Source organism: Anguilla rostrata, chromosome 2 (genome assembly GCF_018555375.3).
Source record: "Anguilla rostrata isolate EN2019 chromosome 2, ASM1855537v3, whole genome shotgun sequence".
Taxonomy (NCBI): domain Eukaryota; kingdom Metazoa; phylum Chordata; class Actinopteri; order Anguilliformes; family Anguillidae; genus Anguilla; species Anguilla rostrata.
This window is the reverse complement of record NC_057934.1, coordinates 25,563,047-25,581,461: the sequence shown is the minus strand read 5'-3', so window position 1 is coordinate 25,581,461 and position 18,415 is coordinate 25,563,047. Positions and strand designations below refer to the sequence as shown.

Below are 18,415 nucleotides of genomic sequence, written 5' to 3'. Positions count from 1 at the left end.
AACCATACTTTCTCTGTTAGGATCACTATAGGTCACCATTTTTGAATAAAATATAGGTAAGTGCAAGAGAACATGTGCAAGGCTTCAGGAATGAAAGCATAGCAGAGACACTGTGGCCGTCAGGGACATGTCTGAATCATTGAAAGTGTGATTCTACAGAGCTTCAGCCTGTCACCCTATCTATGAAAGGAAATATTGCAAAGATATTGTTCCTCAGAGCATGTACATAAGCTATTTTTTTCTTTCTTTTGGCTTGCCTTAACCTTTTCATCTACTCTTTCTAACTCAAAAATGCTTTGTTGGCATGGCTTGATATCCCGTACATTCCGTTTTCTTTGTACAAGCATGTAGAGTACTCATTACATTTGTTTGGGTCCTATGAACAAACTGACATACGAAAACTGATAAATCCCACATTGTTTGATAACATTGATAACAATACAAAACTGAAATATCATAATTGGATAGCCAGGCATGGCTCTAGCCTATTTTCTGCTGAGATTGTGGAGTGTGTGGGGGGGGGGGGGAGCAGCAACAGCAGACCCGTTCGGTGCCTGGATGGATGGTGCACTAGCTAACCTAACAGGCAGACGTTTGGTGTGCTTGGGATAATGTTGTCACGCACACTTTTGCCCAGCCCGCAGCTCTTTCAAAATTGCTGATGGTCTCTAATTCTGTGCTAATTCTGTGTTTTTTCACAGATGACAGCTCCTTGGTGTTCACACACTGAAATAATGTAAATCACTTAAATTTGAGAAGAAGTGGCGGCCAATTCACAGTAAAACAAATTAACGATTGTAATGTTAAGGGAGTGGACATTTATCTAAATAATTTATGTTAGTTTGTATTTCTCATGAATTTTTAAAAATCATGAGATTTTTTCAGTCATAGGGTTGGCTGTGTTGATCAAAAAACAAAAAATGGATGCACTTTAATTGCAGGCTATACAGTAATATGCCTCTAGGTGGGTTTCTTTTGAAGGGAGGTGTAGCCTTTATATAGACACTACAAATCAATGGATCACTGCAAATCAATGAATAATTTCTGAAATACTCTCATTTCAAATCATTTACAGTTTTCTTACTACATACGTTTTTGGTACCTTATGAAATCAGCTTGTACAACAACATTAACAACTCTACAGTGTATAGATTAGGCCTGTATTTTGCCTGCCTCATTTCCCTTTGTCAGATGTTTTAGTTCATTACATTTTAGTGTCTTTTACCTCTGCCTTTGTACATTATCTTTATTTCTCCTTTTTACTTATTTCTATTTCTACATTTCATTTAATTCCTTAAAATATATAGTCTTTAAAACGTTCAACTTCATGGTGAGCATTTTGAAAGTTGTGCCAAAACTTTGCTGTGGAGCAAACCTGTAGAAGATAGCATTTTTCAGACATTTTCTTTTGCAATTAGTGCGTGCATGGGCTTAATGTGTATACTTACCTTACATTTACATTTATTGTTTTTATTCATGGGATAAACAAGGTTTGCAAGCTTTAAGACACAGCGATATTGAAGTTTCCCAATCTCTTAAATCCCAATTAATCAGAAGTGAAATACTTTGATGGTAACTTCCACCAATTTAAATAACTTGAGTCCTTTCACTGGAAATTGTTACTTAAATTACTGTTACTTTATTTTTAAACCGGCTACTCTCATTTTGTAGCCATAAACCTTAGTTTAAATTAAAGGACAATCAAACCAGCGATAATCAGGAACTCGTTAGAACTGTTTTTTCAGCATCTACTATCCAAACATACATCTCCTTTTCAGTGACCCTCTGACTTTGGTTTAATTTGCAACTGTTTGATTTTATTTTTTAATTAGATTTTTATGTTTACTGTCTTTATAACAGAAAGCTGAGTGTAGAGTTCAGTAGCTGCTCACAGTCTTAAAGTACCCAGCAGGATTCCACAATAACACACTCAAAAATGTACAGTGGAAAAAGTAAAAAACAAGTAAATGATGCCCAATGCATATGAGAACACAGGACAGAGTAAAGGCAATGTGTTCTGTTGCACATACTGAACAGTGAGCTTCATAATGTTTGGACAATGACAAAGACATTTGGGACAAAGACATTTTGACTCGGTACTCCACAATTCTAGATATTTAATCAAACAATGTGTTTAAGGTGTACATTCTCAGCTTTTAATTCAAGGGTATTTTTTTTTATACACAATGTAGAAATTACAAAACTTTCATACATAGTCCCCCCATTTCAGCAAACCGTAATGTTTGGGACAAATAGAAAGAAAGAAAGTTTTCAGTATCTAGACTTGATTCTAGGCTTTCGATTGCCTTTGGAGTCTGTTATTGCCATTTGTCAACATGAGGACCACAGTTGTGCCAATTAGGATTACTAAAATCAACCGTTTGGAACATTAGAAAGTGAGCACTGGTGAGCTCAGTAATTGTAAACGACATGGTAGGCCAAGGAAGACCTCTACAGTGATGTAGACACGCTGGTGACTACTGTCCTCAGAAGACTTCTCTAACAGAATTACAGAGGCTACAAGATGCAAAACCACTATTTAGCTGCAAAAACGGGATGGCCAGGTTAAAGTTTGCTAATGAATATCTAAAAGAGCCTGCAGAAATCTTGAAAAAGCTCTTGTGGACAGATGAGACTAAGATTTACTTGATTTACTTGATTTATTTGTTTCAGAAAAATGGCAAGAGCAAAATATTGTGGCCAGAAGGAACTGCCTAAGATACAAGCACCACCCCCCCCCCCCCCACACACACTTCTGCGAAACATGGTGGTGGGGGTGTTATGGTTTGGGCATGTATAGGTACTGTCTCACTTATATTTATTGATGATATAACTGTTGATAGCAGCAGGAGAATGAATTCTGAAATGCACAGAAGCATCTTATCTGCTCAACTTCAAGCAAATACCTCCAAACTCATTGGGTGGTGCTTCATCCTACTGCAAGAGACTGAACCCAAACACCAGCACCTGTTGATGCTAATGTCTATGAGTCACGGACTTGTCATTGTCAAGCAGTCATTGTATGTAAAGGCAAAAGGTATGTGGCAAAGTACTAAATATGACTACTTTAATTTACATAACATTACTATGCCCCTTACAGTGCCCTGAAATGGGGGGGTTATATATAACAAGCATGAAACCGTCCAGATCCACAGCGCACCTGTACTAACTATATAGCTAGCTATGGCATGTTCTCACCTCTGTAACGTTATTTGTTGTCCTCTGTGTGTCCATACATCTGTATTGGTGGTTGTAGCTGTGTGTCCTTAGCTCCTACTCATGCGTGCAGGATAGCATCCGTACACGCTAACTAGGTTAACTAAAGTAGGCGGTCCGTACGCAGTAGCTAGGTTAACTAAAATAGGCAAAACTCGAACATGTTAGGGTTAGCTAAAGTAACGTTAGACGATAAAGCTGTGCTTAAAGATGTTGTGCCGTGCCACCTGCGCATGCATCCTACAAAACGTCCTACTAAACGAAGCACCACCTGTGCATGCGTCCCACAAAACGTCCCTCAAAGGTCGTCCATGTGTGAGTGAGTGAGTGAGTGACCACAGTTTGCCATGCATAGCACACGGCAGCAGTCCTGCCTGCGCATCGTGGGAAAAAGTACTGTAATTTCTACATGGTGAGACCAAAATGTATAGAACTACCCAATAAAACTATAATGTGCACTCTAACCACATTAGAGCTGAATTGTTTGATTACACATCTAAAATTGTGGAGTACCGAGCTAAATCAAGGAAAAGAAATTGCCTTTGTCCCAAACATTATGAAGCTCAGTGCATTTGAGTGTGTCTACTGAGTAACCATAATAGGTGGGTGCTACTACTGTACTGTTTCTGTGATAATTCATAGTGATCAAATATTTCTCTTCCTTTGCATGTATGAATTTTTTGTGTGAATATTGCGTTTCACTAGAATTCCCCCTTTGAGAAAGTGTTTGATTCTTTATATGAAATTCTGTATTTTTCTAATTGTATTCTTCAGCAATAATGCTGAGACATACCATTTTGTCAAATTAAGTATTCAGATTTCTTATCGTGGCAAGTGATTAATTTGAGTTTATTGCTTGCCTTTTTGCATCAGTTCTTTTTATTGATAAGGCAAAATTACATTGTTACTTAAGGTGGACTGGGATGTCAACTTGTTTGTTGTGGAGAATAAGACGGCCAGTGTAATTGAAGTGGAAAATGTGTTTGGTCACTTAAATAGTGTGGTAAACGAACAAAATTGAACAGCTATTGCCACCATGTCTTCATCTTCATAGGCTGTCTTGACAACCTATTTTCCTGACAAGGCTTTTTTACGTGCCATAAATGCTTATGTGTTGACTCTGCATCTCACAGATGAATGTATCAGACAAGAAAAGGTTTGTTATGGCTTTTGTTTGTTATTACTTTGATGCACATGTTTAAAAGGGAAGAAAGTGGTCAACCTGATTGGTCATAATGAACCCAGCCCCCACCACATCCACCGCTAATTTTTGTCCTTTTAAACTAACCTCTTTTACTGGTGTGCTGCAGTCTCTATTCACAAAATTACAGAAATGGACTTGGACAGGCCTTATTTCACCACCAGTGTGAGCTACTGCTAGAATCGACAATTGTGCCTTGACTGGAGAACCGGGCTCCATAGTTGTCATGTTGATGATGATGGATTGAATTTATAGCACACTTCTCATCTCATGTTCTCAAAGTACTTCATGCAATGAATGGGGAAAACTCACTTCAACCACCACCAATGTGTAGCACCCACCTAGTTGATGTACAGTAGCAATTTTGCAACAGAAGGGTCGCATGTCAGCTTAGGTGAAGAGTGAGGGAATGTTGAGCCAATTGAACTGAGGGATGATTGGGTGGTCAAGATGAGAACACATATATTGCTAGACGGACTGTATTTTTAAGACTCCTTTGCTTGTCTATCATACACATCTCTTTATAATTATTTTGTGTTTTTACTGGTGTTGCACAGGAAACTGTCACTTCCATTTCCTGGGAGTGCCAGTAAGGCTTCACTTCCTAGTTAAGCTGCCCTAGCGTACAGCATTTAGGTTCTTTCAAGGTGTTCTTAACTAGCTATGTTAGCATGGGTAATGTCACAATTGGCAGACAGAGTTTTAATCAGCTTTCATTGCATTTCATTAATTATTACCTGTGTCAATTTCTTTTGACTCCTGTCTTTTATTACAAACTGAACGATGTAGCATACTTAACTTGTGCGATTTCTGCTTTTGCAACTTACTTTCATTCTATAAAGTATTTGTATTCATTCAACAGTTGTTTTGGTTAGTTTTCAGAGCTGCAGCCTTGCCTACTGAGCTTTGGTACTTTTTAAAATATTTGTGACACCTCAGTCACCTCCCTTACATGGGTACTTTTACCCGATAAATATACAGCTTGAATCAAAGCACCACTTGTCACAAACACATACGCACTGTATATGAATTGTAAGGTCAGCTAACCTTATTGTTTTCCTAATGGGAAAATAGCCACACAGCTAGCCTACCCATAGACAGACACTCCCATTCAAAGCCTGCAAGAGTAGACTGTCAACTCTACTGATAGGCACAAAAATAGAGGCGATCGAGCCTTTGCGGTAGCTGCCCCAAATCTCTGGAACAGCCTACCTTTTCATATAAGAACTGCTCAGACTCTAGAATATTTTAAGTCGCTGCTGAAGACCCACCTCTTCTCGTTGGCATTCAATTCAAGCTGAGCTTGTTACCTTGTTTTTATCTTCTATATATTTCTTTTATTACTATGTTTTATTGTTTCCTTTTATTCTTATTTTTATTACTTTTATATTCATTTTTGGTATTTTAAGCTTGTTCAAGCACTTTGGCCAACTGTAGTTGTTGTAAATGTGCTATATAAATAAACTTTGACTTGACTTGACTTGACTTGACTTGACTTGACTTTGATATCGTCACCAGTGCCGAATTGACCCGAATTATGCACTCGGACAGGGTGATGTTTCTTAAACACTTTGTAATATGCCCATATATGTTTGGATGCACATGAAATTTTACACAAAGGTAGTTTAATTACCCTAAATACGGGACAACTACTTTTTTTTGCCCACGTCCTTTCAAAATTTTCAATGAAAAGGACGGGACATACGCCACAAGGGAGCGTGTCTGGGTTTGGCAAAGTGTCCGACTATAGGCAACCTGACGATACAAATTAATTTCTCCTTGAGTAGAGGGGATTTTGCTAATTTACTTGGACTAATGATCTTTTTTTGGGCTAAAATATTAAATATATTTTCATTAATGTGCTATTATAAACTATGTATTGGCATGTAGTTATGAAGAAAATAATTTCAGTTTACAGCATATTAATATATGCCTTTTTAACTGTAAGCCATTTTTATTAAAAATCCTTAGCTGTCACTATGAGCTATTATTAATTGACTTTTGTACAAAATGTTAATTGTGATATCAATAATTCCTTTTACAGGACTCTAAAACTTAAGAGTTAATGAGCACTTCCTTGGGAAGTTTACCGTAAACATACAGTGTTGTATCTGTGCAGATATTTGTGCCACAGCTCTGCCTGTAGTAGGGTTTTCGGGATGAACATATGGTGATTCAGTGCACATTGTTTACAAGGTGGCTCGATTGATGAGTCCAGGCCCCTGCACTGTAGCTCTAGCAAGATATATGATGCTGCTAGCACACTCCTGGCAAGTTAATTGACTGTGTTGAGCTATAATATGGAGTGATGTTTTGGAGGGAGCTGCTGAGGTTATCCTCAGAAACCTTTAGATTCACTGAGAGATGACTGGGATCTTGTGAAAGCCTGAGTTTAGAGTATGCAGTTGGCATGAATGCAATTTCAAGGGAGAATTCAGTCAGTGAGAGAAGAGGGAGGGATTCTCTTGGCTTCACAATGCCAGGTACCTTAACTATTTTCCCCTACATTGCACAATTAAATAACTTAAACAGCTGGATGTTTGCATAAGACATTCAGAAAAGGTGCAATGGTCAATGCTGTTATGGAAGTTTCCAGAAAGCCACATCGGTGTCTCCTTTGTCTCCAGATATCCTATAGATGCTCTAATATCCCATTTAGCTCCCCTGTGACTTCCTTAACTTGGTCTCCTTTAGGTGAGATCATTCTGGATTCAATTGTTGAGGCAACATCATAACAGGGTTTTCAACCTCATCACGAGTTTCCGTATGCTTTAATGTTCCCACACTTGGCCCTCATCAGGGATTGGTGAGACAATAATCAACAACGCAGAGCTCAGCCACCATCTCAGTAGTTTAATTATGCAGGGATTCTTATTAACTGCTCCTGAATACAGTGGGGAAATTAGAGCAGTTTTTCTTTAATGTGACATTTTTTTCCTTCTGCATGCTTTAATTGCATAAATCCCATTGAAGTGGAGACATGCAGAGGAAACATCTGTACTGGACATTTTAGACCAATACTTCCCCTCATTGATGCTTCAGAGTAATGCCTGGGGGGCACGCAGGAATGCATATAGCAGGAGTTAAAAAGAAAAAAGTAAAAAAAGCGGGGAAATATCTTGACTTTCCATGGCAGCAAAGCACAGGAAACATCATCCGTAATTCACTTCACCCACACCATGGTGGAACACTTTTTTTCTATTATGCAAATGTTAACAATTTAATTTCATAGTCGCTCATCATTTTAATGAAGTTTTAAAAACGCACAGCCGGGGAAAAAAATAACATTTTCCAGGTGATAAATTTTTCCAATTTCCGTGAGACAAGTACATAAACTGGTTCAATTAAGAGTGGAATCTGGAAATGAGGGAGTCTGGACGGCAAACACCACCAGCACTGATGGGTAATTTTATTGAGTGGAAAATTGAATCAAATTGCTATATTGAAACAATTCTCCTCTCCCTGTCTCTGAAGCTTGGCCCTCAGCATGTTGTCTGAGCACCAGCCTGACTGACACACATTGCCAAGCACCACCTGTACCCATCTGATCAGCTGCTGAGATTTAAAATAAAATGTAAAGGGGACTCGTCCCAAGGAAGAAATCCATTAAATCTCCTGATAATTTTCGAAACTCATTACCCTAGCCAGGAGTCCTTCCCTTTCTTTTCTTGATTTTGGAGGAGTTTTTAGTTCACACAATGTCTTTTTCTGTACGTATATTTACTATTTTGTACTAATGAACAATTTTGTGTTCATTTTTGTAAATTATTGTTTCAATTATTATTCAGATAATTGATGTCAGAAGTCAGCAATCTATGAAGCTGTATGAATCTTTTTAACGGATACAAATAAAAATTGTTCCACATTGACTATTTTAGGGGCTCATTAATTCCCAAGAATTGTAAACACCCCATCTGTTAACTCGAGAGATAGTAAGAGAGCTTCATAGTAAAAATGTCTTTTATTCTGCAGAAATGTTATGAATTTAGTGTATAGGCATGTCAGAATATTTGTGTTTCATTTATTTTTAGTAGCAGTACGTCTTTTTCAGAAACTGCAGAGCATTGTGAAAACAAGGGAAAGAGCAGAAAATTATTTTCCATGAATATGATTAAAGGTATTCTTTGTTAGGAGGCTTCAAGTAGTAACATGATACAGAATTCAACAATTCTGATTTTTGTTAATTGCCTGTAAGCATTGCCGAAAACAGTTACTGTAGAGTAGAACCTCTGTACAGTAGAACCTCAGCGGCATGAGTTATGGGCTAACTGGTCAGCTGAGTTTCTATCAAACTGACAGTAGTGTACACAATTACAGTTGCACACTTCAGTTGAATTATTAATTAATAATAAGTTAACAATGCTATCAAAATTATACATGAGGCCCGTAGCTTCAAAGGTCAAAGATGGATATCCCTGAACAGGAGATATTCCAATCACTGCTTGCTTTATTATTGGTTATTAACTTGAATAATTATTGCTAGAAAATGAGAGTGGTCAGTAATGCAAGTAATCATTTCATCAATAAAGAATCGATAAATGTTTTAAAAGTTAAACATTTCCAAAGCATTTTGAATTTTTTTGCATTTTTCGGCTGTATTGTGCTGTTTTTGTTCAAGCTGAGGTCAACTATGCAAGGTGCTGTTTCAGGACACTACTGTCCCTAACATTTAAAATATGATAAATCCGCATACAACGACACTTGTGTGATTTTACATCTGTGTATCATGCTGCTTTATGTCTCTTATGTCTCTTGTGTGTCTTTAAGTCTCTTATATCTCTTATTGCTTTACAGCTCTGGTAAACTTTGAGTCAGATCACCTTGCAAATGAAAGGATGGTGTTTGTAAAGAATTGCTGTCTTTCTGTGGTCTGTCCTCTGAGATAATGATTGAGGTTTTCATTCTGTGCTTTGCTAAATGAGATGCTGCCACCGCAAATGGCCATCGAGAGGCCCTGACACTTTCCTCTTCTTACGGAGAGAAAACAGAGATGACAGAGTGATAAATCTCCATTAAGGCCTCATGCATCTTAAAGTGACTTTGAAACTTTGTGTCAGGAGAATGGTGGAAACAAGTTAAACACCAAGAGAAGAGAAAGGGAACTTAGAGGGAGCAAGGAAAGCAGGAAGGGAAAAATAAAGATGGAGGAGAATTCATTTGAAGAGCTGTGCAACAGGGAGTGTGAATCTGCCAGAGTCATTCTATGTGTCACTAGAGAGTCTATACATTATGGGTGTGCCTATGTCCGTCGCGTGTGTGTTTGTGTTTATGTGTGTGTATGTGTGTTTGTGCGTGTATATGTGTATGTGTGTGTGTGTTTGTGTGTATGTGTGTGTGCCCACATGCGTGTGTGTGTTTGTGTATATGTGTGTGTGTTTGTGTGTATGTATGTGTGTGTATGTGTATGTGTGCGTGTGTGTGTTTGTGCATATGTGTATGTGTGCGTGTGTGTGTTTGTGTGTTTGTGTGTGTATGTGTATGTGTTTGTGTGTGTGTATGTGTGTGTGTGTGTGTTTGTGTATGGGTGTGTGTGTGTGTTTGTGTGTGTTCGTGTATGTGTGTGTTTGTGCGTGTGCGTGTGCCTGCGTGTGTGTGTGTGTTTGTGTGTGTGCATGTGCCTGCGTGTGTGTCTGTGCGCATTTTGCAGAGTCAGAGTAGGTGTCTCAGTCAGGCGGTTTTTTTGCCGCCGTTCCGGGAAGCAGAGGGAAGACAGCGTGGTGGGAAGTGTAGGGTTGCATAGCGCCAGCTTTATCGGCAGGCTGACAGCAGAAGGATGGATGTGGGAGCAGGAGCAGCGGGGTATCGCTGTCATCTGGGAGACCGCAGGGTGCCCCGCCCGTAATCAGAGTCCCTCGGCCCCGGACGCACGGGGCCGTGCCCCCACAGAACCCGCACGCGGCGCAGGCTCGACAGCCGCACCAGAACGGCGTGGAATGATAAACACAGCACTTGAGCCCAAACGGCTGTGGGTTCAGATCCCAGGTGGGACAGTGCTGCTGTCTGTCCGAGTGAGTGCGTCTGCCCGGGGGGGTAACCCTTCCCAGGGTGGTCAAAGCGAAAAACAAGTTTGATTTCATTATTATAAGGGTCCGAACTGAAGTGGAGTCATACACAGTAAGCTGTTTGGAGTCCAACGGCATGCAAATATAAGCTATCTGCGTTAGGTCTACACTAACAGAGTTTATTTAACACTGATCATTCTGCTGTGTTCGATTGCACCCAACGTAGGTATGAACATAGACGATATTAGCCTGTGTGAGCCGTGGGTCGGGGCCAGTAATTTCAAAACACAATCTATTTACAGTAATGCCAGTTGGGAGCAGCATGACAATAATAAATCTGTATGACAACTCAATATGGCCAAATAGATTATAAAGTAAACTAAAATATGCATGCATGAAACAGCATATTTGTCTAGACACCACCAAGGGCTGAACAATTCTAAATGTCACAGGCAGACAGCACCACCACAATGCCAAAAAATGCCAACTATTCGGCATTCGGCCATAGAGCCGAACAGTATGACAACAACACCATCTGAGAGCATGCGCTCACCTCATCTAAACTGCCAGGGCGTATCCATTTTGTGGACATCGGGGGTCCTAATAATTTAGTTGACACTTTTATTCAGTGATTTGAAGAACATGAAGAGAAATACAAAGGGGTACTCAGAGCAATTACAGCAAAACTGCGCCAATGAATCGCATTGCATATGTACATGTGTCAAAATGCAACTTTCCGGGACAATTTCGTATGGTTGGGTGTAGGATACATAAACAACTTATCTGTGTGTCACACGCTGGTGTGTGTATGTGTACGCTGGTGTGACCCCCCTGGGAGGGAGATGTGGCAGTTCCGGGCGTGGATTGTCGGTTGCTGCATGGAGAGGGAGAGAGCGCTCCCACACCAACACGAAATGAAATAAATTAAACGCCTTCATCCTTCCCCCTCACGTGTTCAGGGCAAAAACAATAAACCAAAACTACAAACTAAAATAATAAGGACAAAAGAATGTACAACCCAGCGACAGCTTTTCAGCTCGGCGCTGGGATCCACTGGCCAGCTTTTCAGTTGACCGTTTTCTTTGTCTTATAGTGCTCAAAAACAAAACAAAACTCAAAAACTCGCTCTCTCTGTATGTACTACCGGTCTCGGCCCCGTACCGTGGAGAAGAACACACCTTTAAGCACCTGGGCTGATTAGATCCCAGGTGTGTGTGCTCTCTCCACCGGTGGGCCTGACCAAGACGAATCCGGTTCTTCACCAGACCGAATACTACACTGTGGTATATCAGCACATTAACATTAACAACGGAGAAAGGAAAACTCCAGGAGACATTTTTACAAACAATAGAAGAACTAATTTGACAGTTGATTTTTCTCTGAAAAAAGTCTGAATGCCATTACTAGCAGTCAGTCTTAAAGAGCCATATCCAAGAAGTCTGTCTATCGAGATTACCACCTACCACTTGCCTACAGCTTTGGGCATGAGTGCTTTCCCTTTTTTAGAAACGTGAATTATGGTTATCCTTAATCAAAATTTAATGACCAAGGCATTACGGTTTAACATGGAGGCAAAAACATAATTATTGAGATGCACAGTGGCAAACTCAACTTACAACATTCAGGCTGGCATGGCAGCTCACCAGAAATGCAAGGCCAATCCCCTTGAAGGGTGTTTTGTCTACTAACTCATTTGAAGGGCATCTGACTAGCCTTGACTAGCTAGTCAGACTAGCAAGACTGTCAACAATCTCCTTCAAATTCAGCACCCAGGCTGTAAAGCTGAAAATAGACAGTATATCCTGTCCTTTCAGTCTCTCCTGCTCTATAGCCTACTGCTCCTAGGCCTTGATTCATTTTAATTTAGAAAATGAGTGCTGCGCTGTTGTGACTGTGACATGCTATCACACACAGCAGTGTGGGAAGTTACACACCTCACCAATGGCAGAAGTTATCGAATGGTGTTCCACATTAAGCATTTTCAAAAGTTGGGAGGCTGAGGTGTTGCATGATCTCTAAAACAGGTCTTGAATGACAGCAGTTGAGCTTAGAAGGTTATTGATACGTCCCTACTGTAGTAGTCTGGCAGATGTTTTGCCATGGTTCAGTCGCGGGTTGGCGACTGCTTTTAAAAACCATTAAATTCTTTGCGACCTTTTTCTGTTGGTCCGTTTCCTCTTTTCTCTTCTGAGATCCACTTTTGTGTTTATAAGGCATTTTGATTAGCTTTATGGTGGCTAGGAGTATGACATCTCTTTGTTATCTTCTTCAATAGCTAGCTAGCTGAAGTTCAAATTTTACCATCAATACTAGCAATAACAGTTACATGCATCTGCACTGTCACATGATAAAAAAATGACACTTGATATTGGACAATAACAACATACATACTGTAGGCATATTTCCCAGAAATCTTTGCATGTCAGAAAAGAAACTACAGTCAAAGAAAGTAGGCTGCCAGCGAGGATTTAATTTAGTCAATTAGCCAAATTTGAAATATTTTACCTTTTTTTAAAAAGAAATCAGATCTGGCCAATCTGGGGTCACCTTAGTAAAATGGTCTGTGAGTATAAAGACAGTTCCCTTTCTCTGCATCTTGTTATAGCTTAGTTTAGCTGAAGTTCTGTGCTTTGCAGTTCTCTAGAAAATACCATTGCTGAGTGATTTAGTAAATCTCTACATTACTTTTTGCCTTCATAGGTGAAATATCATTGTGCTTTTTTAGTTTTCTTATTAAAATAAAGTAAATAATTTAATAAAAATCTTGTCATAGAAAAGAAAAACCTGATAGCAATGGTGCTTAGTTCAGCTGTGATACAGAGCTGTATCATGCTGACTCTAATGTAGAGCTGCAAATATAAACTGTTCATACACCGCTACAGAGCTTGCATCTTTCTTAGCCAATCATTTTAATATCCATGTCCCTCTCAGTTTTTGTATTTATAATTTAATATTTTCTATTTTACAAAGAGCAAGCAGTTCAGGGTAATAAAAAGCAAAATTATTGCAGAGTATACCATAGATAAAAGTATTAAAGGGGTTCAGTTTTCAATATTTTACATGCCGTCATTTTGTTTTGTGGCCAATGTGGCATCGACATTAGAAACACAATTTTCTCTTTTCTCATATTGGGTGAACTTGCAGGTTGTTCTATACCAGAAACTGGACAAATGCAAACCATGTACCGCTCTACTGTTTCATGTGTAAAATTCAGGACATTATTTTTGCATACAGCTGCGACACATTGGTTGGGAATATCACCTCTAGCATTGTGAAGACACTGGAACACGGATAAGCATTAACTGTGATCTCCATTTGCACTACATTTTCGCACATGCCATCGCACATCCGCCCAGTGCAGTTGTGCGTAAAATGGATGATGCTCTCATTCCACGACGCTTTCCGCCTGCCGTTTGAGTCATGACTCATCACTGGGAAGAGCATTGCCTCAGTTTGTGTACCAGTGTGTGATTTCTGTGTGCCCAATCATTCAACACTAAGCCAGTATATACACAGTAGACTCTACCTCCTTCATAGTGTACAATTACTGAAGTGGAGACAGAAGTGCAGACAGATGTGCCTTCCATCCACACATCCCCACACATGGTAACAAACAAATAAAGAATGCATAATTGTATTTATTTGTTTATTTGTTTACTCATTTTTATTTTCACAGTTTTTGCACTTAATATAAAGTAACTTGGAAGTGCGAGTGATATATTTTCATACACAGTTTAATAAAATCAACACATGTACCTTTGAAATATCTCTCCAGATAATACACATTTGCAATTGAAAGTGATTTTTTTTTCTGGAGTAATCAATAACACAATACATGTAAGAGACACTGAGGTACCGACCCCCAATCTGTAAAAACTTGAGAAGTTTCTGAAGTGAAATGAAACTAATGGATAAACAATTTTTTATAAAAGGTGGATTCACATTTCTCCATTTCAGGAATCTACAAATTCATGCTTGAGAACAGATTGCTTATAGATTTTAACACAAAATAGGAAGACGGAGTATCTGCTGGCTGTGCGAAAAAAGAACTGACAGAAATGAAAGACGACCTTGATTGTCAGTGCACTCTGCAGAAACATGTTCGAAAAATTGGCGGTTTAAATGTAAAAACCATTACACTGCTCCATCAGCTGATCCAAGCATTCTGAACCATATCAGTTCCCCACTTTACAGTGAAAAGACCACACAACACAAAGTATTGAAAGTATCATAGCTTATAGTAAGCGTTTCCCCAGCTAGTAGGTGCCTCAGATTAAAAAGGTGGTGTTGTGCGCAAAACTTTGAGCTAAAAAGTTAGTAAACTAATATTCTTGGTTATAGCTGCAAAAGAAAAAAAATGTAAAGAGTTAAGTAAAAATCACTGCCATATACTGTAGTCACAGTTCAGTCAGAAATGGAAATTTGGTGGATATGATCAGCTCGAATGTTGGCATGATGATCTGTTCAGATTTCTCTCTTAGCTGTGTGAAGTGGTTAAAGTCAGCTGTTTATGTAGATCATTAAGAAATTACAGGAAATCAATATCACATGGAGCTTGCAGCATGACATTATGTGCTATTTTTTGTGCAAATTCATTTTGCCCTCTTAATTTTGAACTAATTAGTGGGTAATCAATAGAGCAAATTGCCTTGGTTCTTAGAGTGCATAAACAAAAGGCTGACAGAATGGGTCATTTTGCAAATGATGTTTTCCTCGATTCACTGTCTTTCAAACAATCTCACAATTGTCGCAAGGATATTATCTCTGCTTACAGTGTGGATAAGAAATAATAACTATGTATACTTTTAAATATTTCACATATTAACATAAATATTTTTCTTCACTTTCGGTATTATCTGAATCATCCGCTGATGTAATGAACCCCATCTTTGTGTAGTTGCTGAAATTAAAATGATGAGCATATATTCTTATCAAAAATACACAGTATTCTTATGGTCAAGAGAGAATACGTATGACTTTCTCTCCTTTACTCCACAGGAAGTAGAAACCTCCAGCCCATTTCACTAATATATTTAAAATCAATGCTAACGCCATCAGAGTTTCTCCATCCCAGCTACAAAGTAAACCTTCATTCATTTAGGAACGATCCACTGTCCATGGCTCCCTCCCTGGAGTGTGTGTGTGAGTGCATGTATGTGATTGGGCATGTACGTGATTGGCCGTGCATAAGTGCATGTGCATACTGTATATGTGAGTTGTGGGCATGCGTGCATGCATGCACATGCATGTGTGTGCATGAATATATAGACAGGGATTAGCCACAACACCCCAGACCAGACTCACTTTAATTGAGTTTGGACTGTTTGGATAGCATTCTAGTCGAACCCGAATTTAATAAAATATAATAGAAAATTGGAAACATTCACAAAAAGGTAGAGGCAAAAATGCCAATGATTTCCCAGTGCAAGATCTTGCTTTGTGGAGGGTGCAGAATGGCACATGATTCCTCATTCATCTCAAATTTCAAGAAGTAAAATTATTGTCTGCAAACTTTAAGTGAAATAGATTGCTATAGAAACTGTATGCATGCATTGGATTGTGTCTGTTGCTCACAGATCTATGTTCATGCAGGGACTTGCAGAGAGTGTCTCTTTAAAACAAACACCAGATTTCATTCTTTATCAGTATCATATATTACCTTATTCTTTCTTTGCAAAATTGTTTGTAAGGTTTACAAGATTGTTGATGTACCTGTAGAATGCATGTTGAGTCTTTAATCTATACTGTTAAAAAGTGTTTTGAAAGCGCTAATGTTATAACAACTTAGAATTTCAAAACAATTTGTCTTTTTTTTTTTTTTTTTGGAAAAATCTTAGTGGGTTCTTTAAGAACAATGAAATTATGGTACAAGGTAGCGTTGTGATTTATACGTTTATTAGTAATGGCCTATTTTCTGGGGCAGCACAGTGGCGCAGTGGATAGCACAGTCACCTCACAGCAAATCCTGGCCAGGACCTTTCAGTGTGCATTTGCATGTTTTCCCCATTACCGCATTGGTTTTCACCAGGTATTCTGCTTTCCTCCCGCAGTTCAAAGATTGTGTTAGATTAACTGAAGAGTTTAAATTCCCTATAGGTATGAGTGTGTGAGTGAATGGTGTGTGAGCCCCGAGTTGGATTGTCGACCTGTCCAGGGTGTATTCCTGCCTTTCACCTAATGCATGCTGGGAAAGGCTCCAGCCCCCCTACAACCCTGACTAAGTGTGTTAGATAATGGATGGATGTATGGATATTTTTCTATTTCTTCACTGGATACTCGCAAATTAGCATATTACCCAGAATGTAATTTTACTCACAATGCCAATGAAGTATCCTGTTGTTCAAAATCGTATTATCTGAATGCTTTAGCAAATTAGCGCCTAAATTCTCTGAGCTGTATCCATGCCACAAAAAATTTGATGCCAGAGAGACAATAGAGAAATCATCTTTAAAAGTGAGTTGGTTTACTGCAAAACAACTTCATAGTGAGTGCATTTAAAAAAGGATGATCATGAGCACATTTAAAAGACTGTGAAATGTGTGAATGTATATAATGCCATATAGAGTGTAATCGTGGTTTCTTTACTAATAGTACTTACAGCTTCTTTATTTATTAATGCCAGATTGTGCCCAAACTGTGTGGTATGTGCAAACGTTGAATTACCTAAAAATATATTTACATGTAGTTTGAAGTAATCTTGCGCTGACAATATGACATGCATGTGTTAACACTCATTCCATTCAAATGAAAACTGTATAAAGAAGTTTTAAACTGCTACGTTGTTTCATAGTAAAGCATTCTAGCACAAATGGACATTTTGGTTTTTTTGGCAGCTGTAACTTTGGCTCCATACACCAAAATTGGTGCTTCATTCTAGCCTGTCACCCTGGAGCATGTGACACTACACGTGTCACTGCATGGTCTGGGCAAATCTTTCTCTCCCCGACTAAACTTGATTTTCAACAGAAATATTTGCCTAGAATTTGAATGGCTAATGCTGCTTCTTTGCATGTGGTATATCTCTCTCTGTACCTACACTCACTTTACTGTAGTGTAGTGTGTAAACATAGATCTTCTGACAGGGACAAAGAGGCCTAGTCACTTGACCATATGGATCAAACTATCATTTTTGGTGAAACTGAAACATGTGATCATCCCCATTAATTTAATTGACGTAACGTTATTGAACCACGTTGTATATGTATGTTGTGGATCAATAATAACATTATTATATGAGCTTAAACCGGTGATAATACTTTCTTTAAGTGCATATGCCCTAAATTATAAAAAGTGCTGATACACAAATATGTTTATTGAATTCATTTTATTCACAGATATTCCGTGTATCACATCACACAAATACTGTGGCATTGTATTGATATTTTTCACTATTAATAACCACAACTGCTGAACACAACAACAGCGTTAACCTCAAGTGCAGCCATTTTACATCATCTACCCGAAGTGCATTACATGTCTAAAATAATGGCAACCTCCATAGGCAAAATTTCTATTAAAGCCTGGGGGTTTTTTAAATAACTGACATCTTTTGTGTGGTTTCCACAATATATTTCCATAGTTGAGGCCATTTACAACATATTAAGCCACACAAGTCTTAACAGACGAGGTCCCTTTAAATTGATAGAATATATTGTAAAAGTAGCTGAGTACATAAATGCCAATGTACATATACTTCTCATATTAAACAGGGGCAAAATTCTTCCTATCTATGTCAGCATGAGTAATGTGTTTTAAGAGCACTATCTTGGCGAGAAGGGTATTATATCTGATGTGCTCTGGGTGTTTGCAGGACTATCTGTGGGTAGTTTAAAATTCTTAGTATTATCTTCATTATTGTTGTTATTATTATTATTATTATTATTATTATTGTTATTATTGTAGTTGTTGTTATTACTTTTTTTGTTTTGCTCTGTCAGGAATTCTTCTCTTTTATCAAGCTCACTTAGGTAACATTTGCAAGTTCTCAAGTTAACTA

General features: G+C 38.5%; 1 protein-coding gene across 2 annotated transcripts in view; it reads left to right on the top strand.

The window, feature by feature from the left end:
* skap1 (src kinase associated phosphoprotein 1) overlaps window positions 1–18,415 on the top strand; it is a 178,227-nt gene that overhangs the window by 126,728 nt on the left and 33,084 nt on the right. The gene's annotated exons all lie outside the window — the stretch shown is intronic.